The sequence below is a fragment of the Mangifera indica genome, chromosome 1, assembly GCF_011075055.1.
Source record: "Mangifera indica cultivar Alphonso chromosome 1, CATAS_Mindica_2.1, whole genome shotgun sequence".
Taxonomy (NCBI): Eukaryota; Viridiplantae; Streptophyta; class Magnoliopsida; order Sapindales; family Anacardiaceae; genus Mangifera; species Mangifera indica.
Genome location: NC_058137.1, coordinates 14,428,915 through 14,444,755, shown reverse-complemented (window position 1 = coordinate 14,444,755; position 15,841 = coordinate 14,428,915).

The following is a 15,841-nucleotide window of genomic DNA, read 5'->3' as shown; positions in this document are numbered from 1 at the left end:
AATTTGGGTCACACATATATAGGATTTGAATTGAACTCAAAAGAGTGAATTGTTTGTTGATGATCTTGGTGTTTAGGAAAGAGAGAAAAGCTACAAATAGACTGGGATTGCCCAACGAGTTGAATGGATCAATTTGACTATGTCTTGACAAAAGTACAAGGCCATGCACTTTAATGTGCCAGTCATGCACTTAGTTGTCATGGTTTCAACCATGCTAATACATGGCACAATTGGCACCATGAAAAAAATAAATAAATAAAGGCATGCATGATTGGAGAAAAGAATTTACACCCTTACAATGTGGAAATTCATGCCTTTAGGGTAAAAATAAATAAATAATCATGCAAATGCATACATGATTGGTGATTGATTTGACTATGTGTGCACAAGTAATTCACTTGTGTATCACTCGATACACCTTAAACCATGCACAAGTGGATACTGAAGTGCACCACCTGGCATGAAACATACATTGTACAGTTGGACAAGACTTGTCCAGCTGTGCCATGTATATTAATTTTGCACAATGTTAAAAAGCACTATACACATCATGTCAAACTTGGTCAAAGTGTGGTCAACAAAGTTCTCTCTCTCCCTAAACACTAGGATTGTCACTAAACAATCCTTACCTCTGGGTTTGTATCAACATTTATCTATATGTGACCTATAAACTCTCTATCAAATCGACAATGCCTAAATTTGGGTCAAATTTATACACAGACCAAGATTGGCCTCTAGTAAAACATCATGGCCACTTGGATGATAGAATGTTAGCGAACATCTCTTAAGCTTTTATAATATTATAATTATGTGTAATTCAATCCTTTCATTAACCAATATCTCCCGAGGCTGACATAGAAATGTGTCTATCTCAATAGTTTCTCGATATAAACTAATACACATTAATGACATGCATAAATTAGGCTACAACCTTATCCCATTGTGGCTATAGATTTAAGTAGTCATGAATGTCATTTAGTATTCTCATATGAGATATCTTATCTTATACTCAGGAGTGACGAATCTTTTATTAATCGACCATAGCCTCTATGTATCTTACGAAATAACCATTCACTACCTTTATAATACCCTAGTTACAACGGTATGTTAGATAAAGTCAAACCTTATCAATCCTTACATGAGACAATATAGCGACCTCAAGTCATAGGATCATATGCACTTATGGTGTTCAGAGACTTTATTCCATAAACATTAAAGCAACCATCTATATGAATATCTTTTATTGGGGTCAATTCGATGAACACATTTACAATGTCCACCTATGTGTTGCACTAAGCAATCTGAATTCAACTTATAAAAATAATAGAACTCAAACAAAATAATCAGAGAACATCACTCAATAATTTACACATATTTATATTGTTTATGAAACTTTACAAATGATGCAACAACACGATTGCAAATTATCTTTACCAATTTTAAGGTTTTGATTAATTTAATTACATGCAACAATAGGTACAATAATAAAAAAAAAAACGCATAATTTTTCATGAAAATATGGCTAAACGGTGGCTCTCATACCACTATAGGGTTTTAAAGCATTGATAACCGATAGTAAAGCAAAATTAAAAATTAAAAAAAACAAACAATCATAAAACCGTGACCAGGATACCTGTTTTAATACATATTTGACATGAACATGTAGAAACAACCATAGGGTGTTTTTAAGGTTTATACTTGCATTGGTGGCTCTTTTAAGTTTTTATGTGGCAAGGAAATAAATGTTATCCAACTTTTGTGAGGTGACACCCTAGTATCCACATAAAACATGAATATGGGAGGTTGTTCAGAAAGAAGGCTACTAGGGCTTTTATGTGTTAGATGAGAATGTTTTCATTAAAGAAAGAATTCACAAAACCCCAGTGACTCAGGTTTCTGATTTTTTGTATATGAATTCTATATTTGAGATTATTGTGTTCAACTAATTCACACTTTGTTTTATAATTATATGTAGGTGTCTAAGTTCAACAAGAGTTTAACTTATACTAGACATCATCAACATGCATGCACAAGTGATTTACTTATGTGCCACTTGGCACACTTTAAATCATGCACAAGTGGACACTAAGGTGCACCACCTGGCATGAAACATACATTGCATGCTTGGACAAGACTTGTCCAACTGTGCCATGCATATTAATTTTTCATAGTGCCAAATGGCATTATATACACCAAGTCAAACTTGATCAAAGTATGGTTAATAGAGTTCTTTCTGTTCCTAAACACCAAGAGTGTCACCAAACGATCCTTGCCTCTAGGTTTGTATTAAACCTTATGTATGTGTGATGCATAAGCTTTCTATCAAATCGATAGTATCTAAATTCTAGTTAAATTTAGACATAGACCAAGATTGTCCTCTAGCAAAGCATCATAACCATCTGAACGATAGAGTGTCAACGGACATCTCTTAAGCTTTTACAACATTATAGTTACATGTAATTCAATTATTTTGTCAACCAATATCTCTCGAGGTTGAGACATCAAAATATGTTTATCTTAGTAGTTCCTCGATATGAACTAACACACATCAATGACTTACACAGATTAGACTACAACCTTATCCCATTGTGGCTGCAAATTCAAGTAGTTATGAATGTTATTTAATATTCTCATATGAGATATCTTCTTTTGTACTCAAGAGTAATGAAACCTTTATTGATCAATCATAGCCTTTATGTATCTCATGATATAGTCGTTCATTACCTTTATGATACCCTAGTTACAATAGTATGTTTAATAAATTCAAACCATACCAATCCTTACACAAAACAATTTGGTGACCTTAACTCATATGAACTAATACACATCAATGAGTTACATAGATTAGACTACAACCTTATCCTACTATGGCCACAAATTCAAGCAGTCATGAATGTTATTTAGTATTCTCATGTGAGATATCTTTTTTTGTGCTCAAGAGTAACGAATCCTTTAGTGATCAATTATAGCCTTCATATATCTCATGATATGGTTGTTCACTACCTTTATGATACTCTAGTTACAATACTATATTGGATAGAGTCAAACTATACCAATCCTTACACGAAATAGTTTGGTGACCTCAACTCAAAAGATTATATGCACCTATGGTGTTCAGAGGATTTGTTCCATTGACACTGGAGTAACCATCTATATAGATATCCTCTAATGAGATCAGTCCGATGAACACGTTTACGATATGCATGCATGTGTTACACTAAGCTATATATGAACAACTTCAACATATGAGAATTGTCATCACATTTTGGTAAAGTCGCTTAATATTATAATAATCTCATCATCATTACATGTGTTCTTGTACATTGGAAGGTTGGGACTACAGACGTTTCTAGAATGACCACTTAAATTGTGCATAGATTCCCACAATTAGTTGTTTGATTCCCTTATCATAGCTCTATCATTCTGAGGGTATATTATTTGCACACTCATATAAAAGGACATATGTGAATTGAATAACAATTAGATCATTTATTAATGGCCAAAATACTAATTCCCCCCCCCCCCTCCTCCCAAAGTATGTTGATTTCTCAAGTTTCTCTCTATTAACTTTGAAAATCTCATTTACCAACCCACAGACGGTTAAAATTAACAGTTTACAGGATAAAATCATTATTTTATCTATAATATTAAAAATAAACTTAAAATTGATTTTATTTCCCCCCTTAAACCTTAAAAACTAATAATTTTCCCTAACCTAAGTTTTCAAAAATAACATTTTCCCCTCTAGGGTTTTTAAACTTTCAAATTTGAATTTTTTGATTATAATTGATGATCTCTAGGCAACATCCCTTCCTTTCTAGTGTCTCCTCCTTCTGACCATGCTCTTTCAGTCTTTCTCGATGTCTTTGTTTCTGGACAAAGATGATTTGTCTTTATCAGAGATGAAAACAGTTCATCTACATTAAGACAAAAATGACTCATCTTTGTCTCGATAAACATGAGTCATCTTCATCGATGAAGATATCGAAGAAGACGAGAAAGAGCATGACTGAAAGGAAAAGATGCTAGAGAGAAAGAAACGTTGCCTGGAGATTGTTGGTCATCGCCAAAAAATTCAATCTAAAAGTTTGGAAACCCTAGGAGGAAATGTTATTTTTGAAAACTTAGGTTGTGGGAAAATTGTTAGTTTTTAGGTTTTAAGGGGGGGGGGGAGGGAAATGATATAACTAACAGACTTAGTAAAGTTTAACCATTCATAGGTAGGTAAATGGGATTTTCAAAGTTAACGAGGGGAAACTTGGGAAATCAACATAATTTCAGGTGGAATAAGTCTTTTGGCCTTTATTAATTAATGAAATGTAAAATTGCAATTGTAAATGCTAAATCAATTGGTTTTGGGGCATTTACCCTAACATATGCTTATTTTAGAATTAAATAATTGTTATTATGTTTTGTTTGTTTTTGAAAATTTAATTTTTGTGTCTGTTTTAGATAAGGAAGGATATTCATTTTTTATTATTGGTGGAACTATAACCATTAGCGTTAATAATATTCTTTATGGAACGACTGATTTGCATAATGGTTTGTACATTCTAAAACTAGATAATAAAATTCTTAATGTGCAAAATAATAGACATTTGAAAACAAACAAACTAAATACCACATATCTATGGCATTGCAAGCTAGGTCATATAGGATCGAAACGCATATCAAAACTTCTTGAATAAAAAGTCTTGCAATTATTTGACTTCCAATCTTATGGTGAATGTGAATCATGCCTATTGGATAAGATAATCAAAGCACCATTCACTAGACATAATGAAAGGGCAATTGAACTGTTAGAGATCATTCACAACAATATGTACGCACCTATGACAATGCATACTAGATATGGGGAAACCTATTTGACCACATTCACTAATGACCTCAATAAATATGGCTATGTGTTTTTTGTTGAAAGACAAGTCTGAATGCTTTAACAAATTTAAAGAATTCAAGACTAAAGTAGAATAGCAACTTAGGAAAAAATTAAAATCCTTCGAAGTGATAGAGAAGGTGAATACCTAAGTGCTAAATTTAGTGGATACCTGAAGGAACATGGGATAGTCTATCAACTCACTCCTCCAAGTACACTATAACATAATGGTGTATCTAAATAAAGGAAAAGGACCTTAATGCAAATGGTCAAGTCTATGATAAGTTTTACTAATCTACCTATGTCTTTCTAGGAAAATACCCTAGAGACTACTACCTATACACTAAACCATGTCTTATCTAAATCTGTGGATAAAATTCCATATGAGTTATGGATTGACAAAAGCTCGATCTAGAATACTTGAGGATTTGGGGCTGCAAAGCTTATGTTAAGAAATAGCCTTCAAATAAACTGAATGTTAAGTTCAAAAAGTGTATCTTGGTCAAAACAAGGTCAACCAGTTCTCTCTTTCCCTAAAAACCAAGATTATCATCAAATAATCCTCATCTTTATGTTCGAATTAACCTCTATATGTCTGTGACCCATAAGCTCTCTATCAAGCCGATAATATCTGAATTTAAATTAAATTCATAATAGACCAGGTTTGGCTTCTAGCAAAACATCATGACCACCTAAACGATAAAGTGTCATGGGCATCTTTTAAATTTTTACAACATCATATTTTCATGCAATTCAATCCTTTCGTCAACCAATTGTTAGTGTATATCTTAGGAACCATTTGTGTTGTTAGTTATGAGGGCATTTTAATCTTATATGTACATTTATGTGAATTATTCATAAAGAATTAGTCTTTTTGTTCATATGCACAAGTTATTTCTTTTATTTGTGATGATATAAAGTATGTATGTAACTATCTGAATGACTCACTCAATATACAAATTAAGTCATCAAATTGTTCCCTACGAATGTGACATAAGTTAGACAATTATATTACATAGTAGACATATCGAATACCTCTGTTGTATGTCATAAGATTACATTAGTGCAGGTGATGATGATAATAGTCACGTCATTATTGTATTGTTATAGATTAACAATTAGAGAACTGTTTTTTAAACATGACCAAATAACAATAAGTCATATAGTCATCAAATTATAGTCGATGACTTATCATAAGATCATACTAATGTACGAAGTAATCCTTTGACCTGAGACATCATGGTTAGATCTAATGCATACATATATGATTCGTATGATGTATATATATGAGGTTAATCACATCTCATAGGACAAACCCATATTGGTCATGTGTTATTTGTATATGGAGAAGAATGATGCTCAAGATGAGATATATTGGTTTGAAAAGTATTAGGTTCTAAATATTTGTTAATTCAACCCAAATCTAAGTTTCGAAGTGAATGTTCATAAATATTAGAAATCGAATCTTTGACCAAAATATAATGTAAGTCATATAAAGGATGTTTGTAATGATGAGTTCCAAATATTTGAATTGACAATTTGTATAGAAATGGAATTAGGGCTTTGACAATCTTTGAGTCCAAAATCGATTTGGATTTGACAACGGAAAGATATTACCTATTTGAAATGTACGATTTAGGATATTAGGTTCGATGAAGCATTTCTTATTCGTGGTTTAAGGGCTATGGCACATTACTAGATGTTTACCATAGTCATTGGATCTTCGAATGCCTTTGGGATCATCTGAAAGGAGACTCACAACTATGCTATGGTGAACCTAAAGGGTCACACCATTAAACCAAGCTTTTAAGAGTGAGGATTAATTATTCAGGGTTGGCTAGCACTTTCTGAAAGATAATAATATTCATATAAATGTTATATGAGAGGCAAAGATAACATTTTAAAGGTTAAAATGTTGGTGAGATGAAACTAGGATACCTAACGTATATAATTGATATATATGCATGACAAGTTAACAAATTGAGAATTTGTTAGGCGAAATGAGAATTAAGTTTGTGCCTAAGTTTCATATGTAATCAGAGTGATTGGACAAGGTCATGAAGGTGATTCAAAAGGTGATTTGAATGAAGATATAGACTTAGGAAAATAGTTTACCACTAGGATGTATTTTTGAAAATCCCATGATCATCCCACCATGTTTTATATTATACATATATGAGATGTATGTATGTTATGCTAAAATGAACTTAATTAAATATAAGTTAAACCTAAATCTCCCTAATTAAAATTATTAAATCAATACCTCCTATTATGGGATAATTAAATTCTTTAATATAAATTTTAATATCCCAAGATTTCTATTATATGAGGGATGCAAAATTTATGTCATGAAATTAAGTTTATCTTATTCTTGGATGGTTGTTTTTATCATGACCAAATTAGAAGAGGACATGATAAAAATTATCATTTTAGGAAAGCATGATGGTTCAGATTTAACTAGTTGAGGGTACTAAGATTTCTATTGTATGAGGTATCCGAAACGAAGGGCATGGAAAATGAATCGAGTCTTACATAAGGATATAAACGAAAAGGGTTTCCTATTTATTAAATTTAATTAACCAATATTTCTATTATGTAAGGTTAATTAAGTTTAATAAGAATTTGATTCCCCACTAGAAATTTAATCTAATTGAATTTCTAGATTTTGTCTAAAAGAATATGAGATTTGAACAAAATAGTAAGAGTTAATGAGATTGTGCAATAAAAAGGTTTAAATTCATATACACTAGTTACTAATAAAAACTAATTTTTCTTTGCAATATTTTCTAAATCAGTTGTGATAAAATTGAAAATGGCCAACAACGTGCTCTTAAAAATAATGGACAATAACATTTTAACTAGACCAAATTTCAAGATTGGTTAAAAAATCTTTTAATAGTTTTAGACTTAGAGAAAATTGCCTACGTCTGGGAAGCACTGCTTCTCATTAACATAACTCCAAATGCCTTCAACGAGGAATGTAAGATGTTTGAAGCATGGGTTGAGGATAATAAGAGAGCTCGAGGCTAATGTTAGCCTCATTGAATAAGGAGCTTCAAACCAAACACGAAAATGTTTCAACTGCATATGATATCCTCACTGCTCTACAAAATTTATATAGTGAAAACTCAAGAGTGGTAGAGTATGAGTTATGTGTTTTGCTCTTTAGCACAAGACTTAAGGAAGGATTGCCCTCAATTGACCATGTCATAAAAATGATCAACGAAATTAGGCAATTGGACATATAAGGCATGGTTCTACCAAACCACATCAAAGTGAATTTGATTTTGTAATCCTCATACCAAGTTATAAACTATTTATAACTAACTACAATCTAAACTGAATAGAGGGAACACTTTTCAAGTTGTTTAATGAGCTTCAAGAATTTTACAAATAAGGGAAGAAAGATTCAAGACATGTGGGTGTCATATGGCTTCTACCAGTAAGGTAAATAAAAGGCCAAAAAACAACAGAATAAAGGCTAAAATGTTAGACTTAAAAACGAAAATTTTAAAAAGGATGCCACAAAGGTAGAAAAGGCAAAGGCAAAAGAGAAGTGTTTCCAATGTCAATAAGATGGATATTAGAAGATGAATTATCCTCAATATTTAAAGAGTCTTAAGAAGAATAAAGAAAGTATAATCTATTGTCAAGTTATTGGATTCAAATTAAGTTTGGATTCAGATAATCATTCCTGGATTATAGATTCAATAGCTACATCTCAAGTATGTGTTTCTGTGTAGACGCTACAAAATAGTTATGTTTTGTCACGTGGCAAGATCATTTTGAAGATGATGAATAGGGTAAAAGTTGCAGCTGAGGCCATGACTTGCCACATACAACTACTATCGAGGCATATTTAAAGATTGTATAAAGTTCTGTATTTTATAAAAGCCACTAGAAACATTATTTCCATTTTTGTAGTATGTAAACTTGGTTACAATATCCAGTTTAATGGAAATGAATGCTCAATATTTTCTGAAAATGTTTTAGTAAACAAAGTTGTAATTACAAATGATTTGTATGCATTGGAATTAAATGATTATCATACAATAAATTATGTTACTGATAAAAGAATTCAAACTGAGACAAACCTCAAGATTTTATGATATCATAGTTTAGGTCACATAAGAGGAAAAAAATGGATTTAACTTAGAGAAAGAGAGCTTTTAAGTTCATTTGCTTTAGAACTTTATCTGACATATGAATCATGTCTTCACGGTAGGATGACCAAATCTCATTTTAAAAGTAAAGCGGAACGTGCTAAAGGATTACTAAAATTAACACATACAGATGTATGTAGGCCATTTAATAATATGGTTTGGGGAGGCTTTCATTACTTCATTACCTTCACTGATAATTATTCTCAGTACGAGTATCTGTATTTAATGAAATACAAATTAGAATCCTTTGAAAAGTTCAAAGAATTAAATAATGAAGTAGAAAAATAAATTGAAAAGAGTATTAATTCTATGATCAAATCATGAAGGAGAACACTTGAGTACAAAATTTTAAGAAATCTTGAAGGACTCCACCATATACACCTCAACATAACGGAATAATTTCCCAAATGACTCCACCATATACACCTCAACATAACGGTGAATCTAAAAGGAGGAATTGTACCTTATTGGATATGACATGATCAATGGTACGTTTTATGGACTTGTCAATGTCATTGTAGGGATATACCTCCAAAATACTGTGCATATCTTGAATATGGTACCGTCAAAATCTATCCAAATAACACCATATGAGTTGTGATATTCAAAACACCTAAATCTTAATTATTTGAAAATTTGGGGATGTCTAACTTTTGTTAAAGTAACTAAAACATATAAACTAGATGTTAAATTAGAAAATGGTCGATTCATAGGGTATTTTAAAGATAGTTTATGATATTACATTTACTTCTCGATTGATCAAAGAATAATGATCAGTAGAAATACACACTTTCATGAAAGAGAATTCTTGGAAGAATATGGTACAAGAAGAAACCTTAAGCTCAAGGAAGAATCAAAAGAGCCTCATACCAATGTTATTGAGATTGGATCACCCACTTAGTGAACTTTAATACCAAATACTACAGTTCTAACACAAAAATCTTCTAAGGTATCTAAACCTCTTAAAAGAAACAAATTTCTTCAAGAGTAGGAGTTTGAATCTTACTTAGTGGGAGAAATAAATCATGGTGATACTCTTACAAGTTATGAGGAAGCTATATTGGATACTAATTCAGGTAAATAGTTAAAAGTTATGAATTCTAAAATAGAATCTATGCATGCTAATCAAGTATGGATGTTTGTTGATTGACCTGAAGGAATTATTCCTATAAATTGTAAATGGGTTTTTAAGAGAAAGACTGACAAGGATGGACAAGTGGAGACCTATAAACCTCAGTTACTAGCAAAACGTTATACTCAAAAACCAAAGTTGGATTATGAGAAAACCTTTTCGCCTATAGTTATGATTAAATCCATTCAAATAATGCTAACTATCATAGCATACCATGATTATGAAATTTGGCAGATGAATGTCAAGACAACGTTCCTTAATAGATTCATTAAGGAAAACATATTTATGCAATAACTCATAAGTTTTGTATTCACTACTAAAAGACATAAGGTATGTAAATTGTGTCGACCTATTTATAGATTGAAGCAAGCTTTCAGAAGTTGAAACATTCGGTTCGATGAAACAATCAAATCATTTGATTTCAAAAAGAATCCAGATGAACCTTGTACTACAAATGAGTTAAGGATCATGCCATTGCATTTCTCATATTATATATAGATGACATGGTTTTGATAAGTAATAACATTGACATGATAAATGAGATTAAAATTTGATTATCCAAAACCTTCTTAATGAAAAACTTAGAAGGTAAGACCTATGTCATTGGAATTCATATCTATAGAGATAGAACGAAAATGATAATTGGATTATTTCAAAAATTGTATATAGAAAAGTTGTTGAAAAGGTTCAATATGGAGAACTCAAAAAGAGGATTTTTAGTCTTCACTCATGATCTTCATATTTGTAAACATATAAAGGACATAATGAGCCTTATGTTTCAAGTATGGGTAGACTCATATATGTAATGCTATTTACAAGACTTGATATAATATTTTTCATAAGTGTTACGAATAGATATTAGGCTAACCTAGGGGAAAATCATTGGTCAACTATAAAATCAATCCTCAAGTACTTAAAAAGAACTAAGGATTTTGTTTTGAGTTATAGATGTTCAAAGTTAAACATTTAGGCATACTCAAATTCTAATTTCCAACCAAACGTTATTGATAAAAAGTCTATGTTAGGGTTCATTTTCATATGTAATGGTGAAGCAGTTAGTTAGAAGAGTTTTAAATAATTAACCATAACTAACTTCACTATAGAGACTAAATATATTGTTGCTTCAGAAATAGTAAAAAGGTTGTATAGATGCGTAAGTTCGTTTCTAAACTTGTGTGGTTCCAAACATAGCTTATTTGATAACCATATTCTATGACAATATTGGGGTTATTACATAGGTAAAAGAACCAAAGGTACACCAGAAGTCTAAACATATTCAGTGAAAAAATCACATTTTGAAAGAATTTGTTAAAACCAGAAAGAAATAATATAGAAGACATTATCAGCATACAATGTTGTTGACTTACTAACTATGGTGACAACATGAAGTAGTTGGACCATTATCTTGAAAAGATGGATATGCGCTACAACAACAAATGACTTTAATGCAAGTGGGAGTTTTGTTAGTGTATGCCCTAGGAATCATTCATTTTGTCAATTTTAGGGTGTTTTATCTTGTATATACATTTGCAATAAATTATTAATAAAAGAAATAGTTCTTTTATTCATATGCATAACCTATTTTCTTTTATTTACATTAATTTAAAATAAGTATGTGAACTATCTTAATGATTCACTTGATGTATAAATTGAATCATCGAAGTATTCCCCACAATTGTGATATTAGTCAGGTAATAACATCATATAGTAGACATATTGAATGCCTTCAATGAATATCATGTGATGATATTAGTGCGAGTGATGATACTGATCATGTCATTAGAGCACTAGTATGGATTAATAGTTAGAGAACTATTTTTCTAATATGATCAATACCGATAAATCATATGAATATTAAATCATAGTCAATAACTTCTTGTATGATTATATTAGTGTAAGAAGTAATTCTTTGACCTGAGATGTCATGGTTAGAATTGATACGAATGCATGTGATTCATATAATGTATAAATACAAGGCTAACCATATTTCGTATTAGAAGCCATATTAGTCATATGTTTTTTGTATACGGAGATGAATGATAACCGAGATAAGATCCATTAATTTAGAAAGTATTAGGTTCTAGATATTAGCTAATTTGACTTGGATCTAAGTGCCAGAGTGAATGGTGATAAATATTAGAAATCAAAGTCTCTTGTCATAATATAATGTAAGTCATACAAAGGATATTCATGATGACATGTTTCGAATATATCAATCGATGATTTGTATAAAATCAAAATCAGAGCTTTGATGATCCACGAGCCTGAAATCAATCTGAATTAGACAATGGAAGGAGAACACCTACATAAAAAGTACGATTGAGGAAATTAGGTTTGATGGAGCATTTATTCATCGTGGTATAGGGGTTATGACATATTGCTAGATGTTTATTGTAGTTGTTGAGTTTTTGGATACATTTTCGAATCATCCAAAAAAGACTCACGACTATACTACAATGAACTTAAAGGGCCATCCCAATAAACTAAACCTTTTGAAAGTAAGGATTAGTTATTCGAGGTTGGTTAGCACCTTCTAAAAGATAATAAAAAATAAAATCATATAAAGCATATGAGTGCAACAATAACATTTTAAAAGTTAAAATGTTAGTGAGATGAAATTAGGGTAGCTAAGATATATACTTGATATACATTCATGATTATAATTTAAATTAATAATTTAAAGGACCAAAATAAAATTTCATAATTACAAATTAGCCACCATTATAAAAAGGAGGCCATTAGTTCATTTTACATGAACTAAGCTCATTTAAACCAAATATTTTCTCTCACATAAACAACATTTTCTCCCATCTCTCTGGCCCATTGATTTGGGTGGTTTTTTGGCTTGGACCATTTAGAGGTCTTGCAAGTGGAAGCTCCTTTTATCATCCTAGCGTTAAAGAAAAGCGAAAGAGTAGGTAATTCCTTAACCATCTCATGTATTTGCTTCTTCATGCCTTGAATCTAGGTTTTATGCACATGCATGCTTGTTTTGCATCATCTTTCTTCACCTTCTCTCTGGTCTTTCTCTATCTACATCACTGGAAAATGATTGTCAAAATTGTTGTACAGAAGTCGAATGATCAAACTCTTGCTCTCTCTCTTCTTTTGAAAATTTCAGGTATTTAGGGATTATGAATAATAATCCCTAAAACATAGTAACATGTATTTTAAAAACTAAAACTGTGTTCAACATACACGGATGTGCACCCAAGGCACATGGTTGTGTGTCACTAAATTTTAAAATTACGTGAAATCATCTTATCCAGTTGACGTGATAACTACACATGAACATAACCTCACTACACACGACTATGTGTCACTAAAAACTCATATTTTGACTTTCAAATTACATTAAATCATTCATACATCAATTAAACTCATGAAAAAAGACTATTTTGCCCTCAAGATGTATCTGTGGGTGTTACATAATCTATTTGATAACTTGGAGGAAATCCAATTGCCTTAAGGATCGCTAAGATAAAATTCCAATTGATGGAATTATAAGCTTTTTAAAGTAAACTTTGATGACACACTTTTTTTCACTAGGAAAATCTTTATGGTAATTGTGAACGAGCTATTGGCAAAGAAGAATGTTGTCTCTTATGCTTCCTCGCACAAAAGCCCCTTGAGCTTTGTTAATGAAACAAGGAAGGATCTGTTTTAATTTATTGACCATAATCTTAGTGATGCATTTATAGATAGGGAGAGGAAGAGTCATCCAACCTTGGAGAATTTCTTTTTGTTAGTAACCTTGGAGCATTATTATACTCTTCTTTTGCCTCCAATGAGTTGCTCTAAGTGGTAATGAAGGGGGTTTCATGCATAAGAGGACATGAGTTCAAATTCTCTTCAAAGATATTTTAAGATTAAATTCTTGACATACTTGGTATAGTAATTTGAGATCAGTTACTGTATTTAAAGTTTGACTTGTTTAGTGTAATTAGTTTTATTCTGAAAGGACAATTTGATATAAGCGAGATTCTTCGTTATTAAAAAAAAATCATACTCATTTGCATCAAGATTGCCAACATAACCATGTTTCATAGTTCGGTGTCTCATGAATCCCTCCAATATATTTATTACCGATACTAATGATATCACAAACGAGGTGGCAATCAAAATTCAAGATAAAAGGCTAGTTCTATACCATTATAATATCAAAGGGAAGATATTTGGTGGGCTCTTCCTTTTGCGGGCCAAAGAAGAGTGCTAGTTGTTATCATGATTGATTTCAAAAAGTCACCATTTCTTTGAGTGATGTACTTCATGGTAAACTTTGACTTTTATCAAGTACTATTGATAAGTAATTCGTGATGTAGCAACTTCAATAGCCTTTATTTGAAAAAAAAAAAAAAAAAAAAAAACTTCACTAGCCCTGTCATGGTTCTAAATCAAAAGTAGTTGGATCACTTTGGTTTTGAATGGTTTGACATTTGTATAAAACATTATTTAATGCTTCCAGTATTTTTCATAGTATACAAGATTTCAAGCTAGGACTCTTCATTTTCTTGACATATGTAAAATGGTTTCTTAGTCATCACCTTGTTAGATGATAAAGTTCATGATAATTATTTAATTGTTATGTATTTAATCTTTATTATACTTGGATTTCGTTCACAAATGATATGTCAATAATTAAAATTGTCAAATTTTGGCGCAAAAAAAGGAGGTGCCAACCAACTTTCATAAGATTTAGGTTTTTGGTTAAATTTAGGTGTTTCAAACCAAGGTTTTCAAAATCGGACCGAGATAAAAACTGTTTTAAGTATTGGTTTCGATCGAACTGATTGAACCGATCGATTGGACCAGAATTACAGTTTAGTCATAAAATCTGCATGTATACATTGTTGCTTTGCTTACTGTTTCCCATACAATACAAATACTCTTTAATTCTTATACGTTAAATTCAATTTTATAAGAATTAAAATTGCTTACTGCTCCCTTGTTTCAATTCAATTTTTATCTCTTTATTGCTTCAGTTCACTTCACTGTACAAACATAAACTCATGCCATGCAGTTTTAAATTTGAAAAACTTTCAAAAGTTTCACAACCTTAATTAAGCAATTGATCCAAAAGTTTACAAAGACTTACAAAACACCAGCTTCCTGTCGTTGCCTCAGAAGTCGCCAGTCACAACAGAAACAGAAACTCGTTGTCGTCAGCCACAGTCTGAGCCGAAGAAGTTGTCGTGAAACGTTACAAATATAGTAGTGAAAATGTTGCCTTGTGAGCGTGCAAACCAACTCCCCTCGGCTGCAGCATGGTCGTCGGTCGTCGTCAGCCATTGTTGTCAGCAAGGAACAGGAAGAAACAAGAAATTCGACTGTGAAATTTGCCGGCTGCAACAACTGAGGATTGCGTCTACGTGCACTGCAAGGAATAGGAAAAAAAATAGTGTTTTTATATACAACCTTGAACCGGAATCTGCCTGGACCTGGTTGGACTGCAGTTCAGGTGAGAACCAGTAGTTCAACCGTGGTCCAACCTGATTTCAAAACCAAAACGGTTTAACCTTCAACAGCACTTGGCTACAGTGCTGGTTCACGGACCGATCGATTCGATCGGTCGGTCTGGTCCAGTTTTTAAATCCTTGTTTCAAACAAAACATGTCTTAGTTTTTAAGTTGAATCCTTATGTTGTGGCTAAATTTATGGGCTTTAACTAGA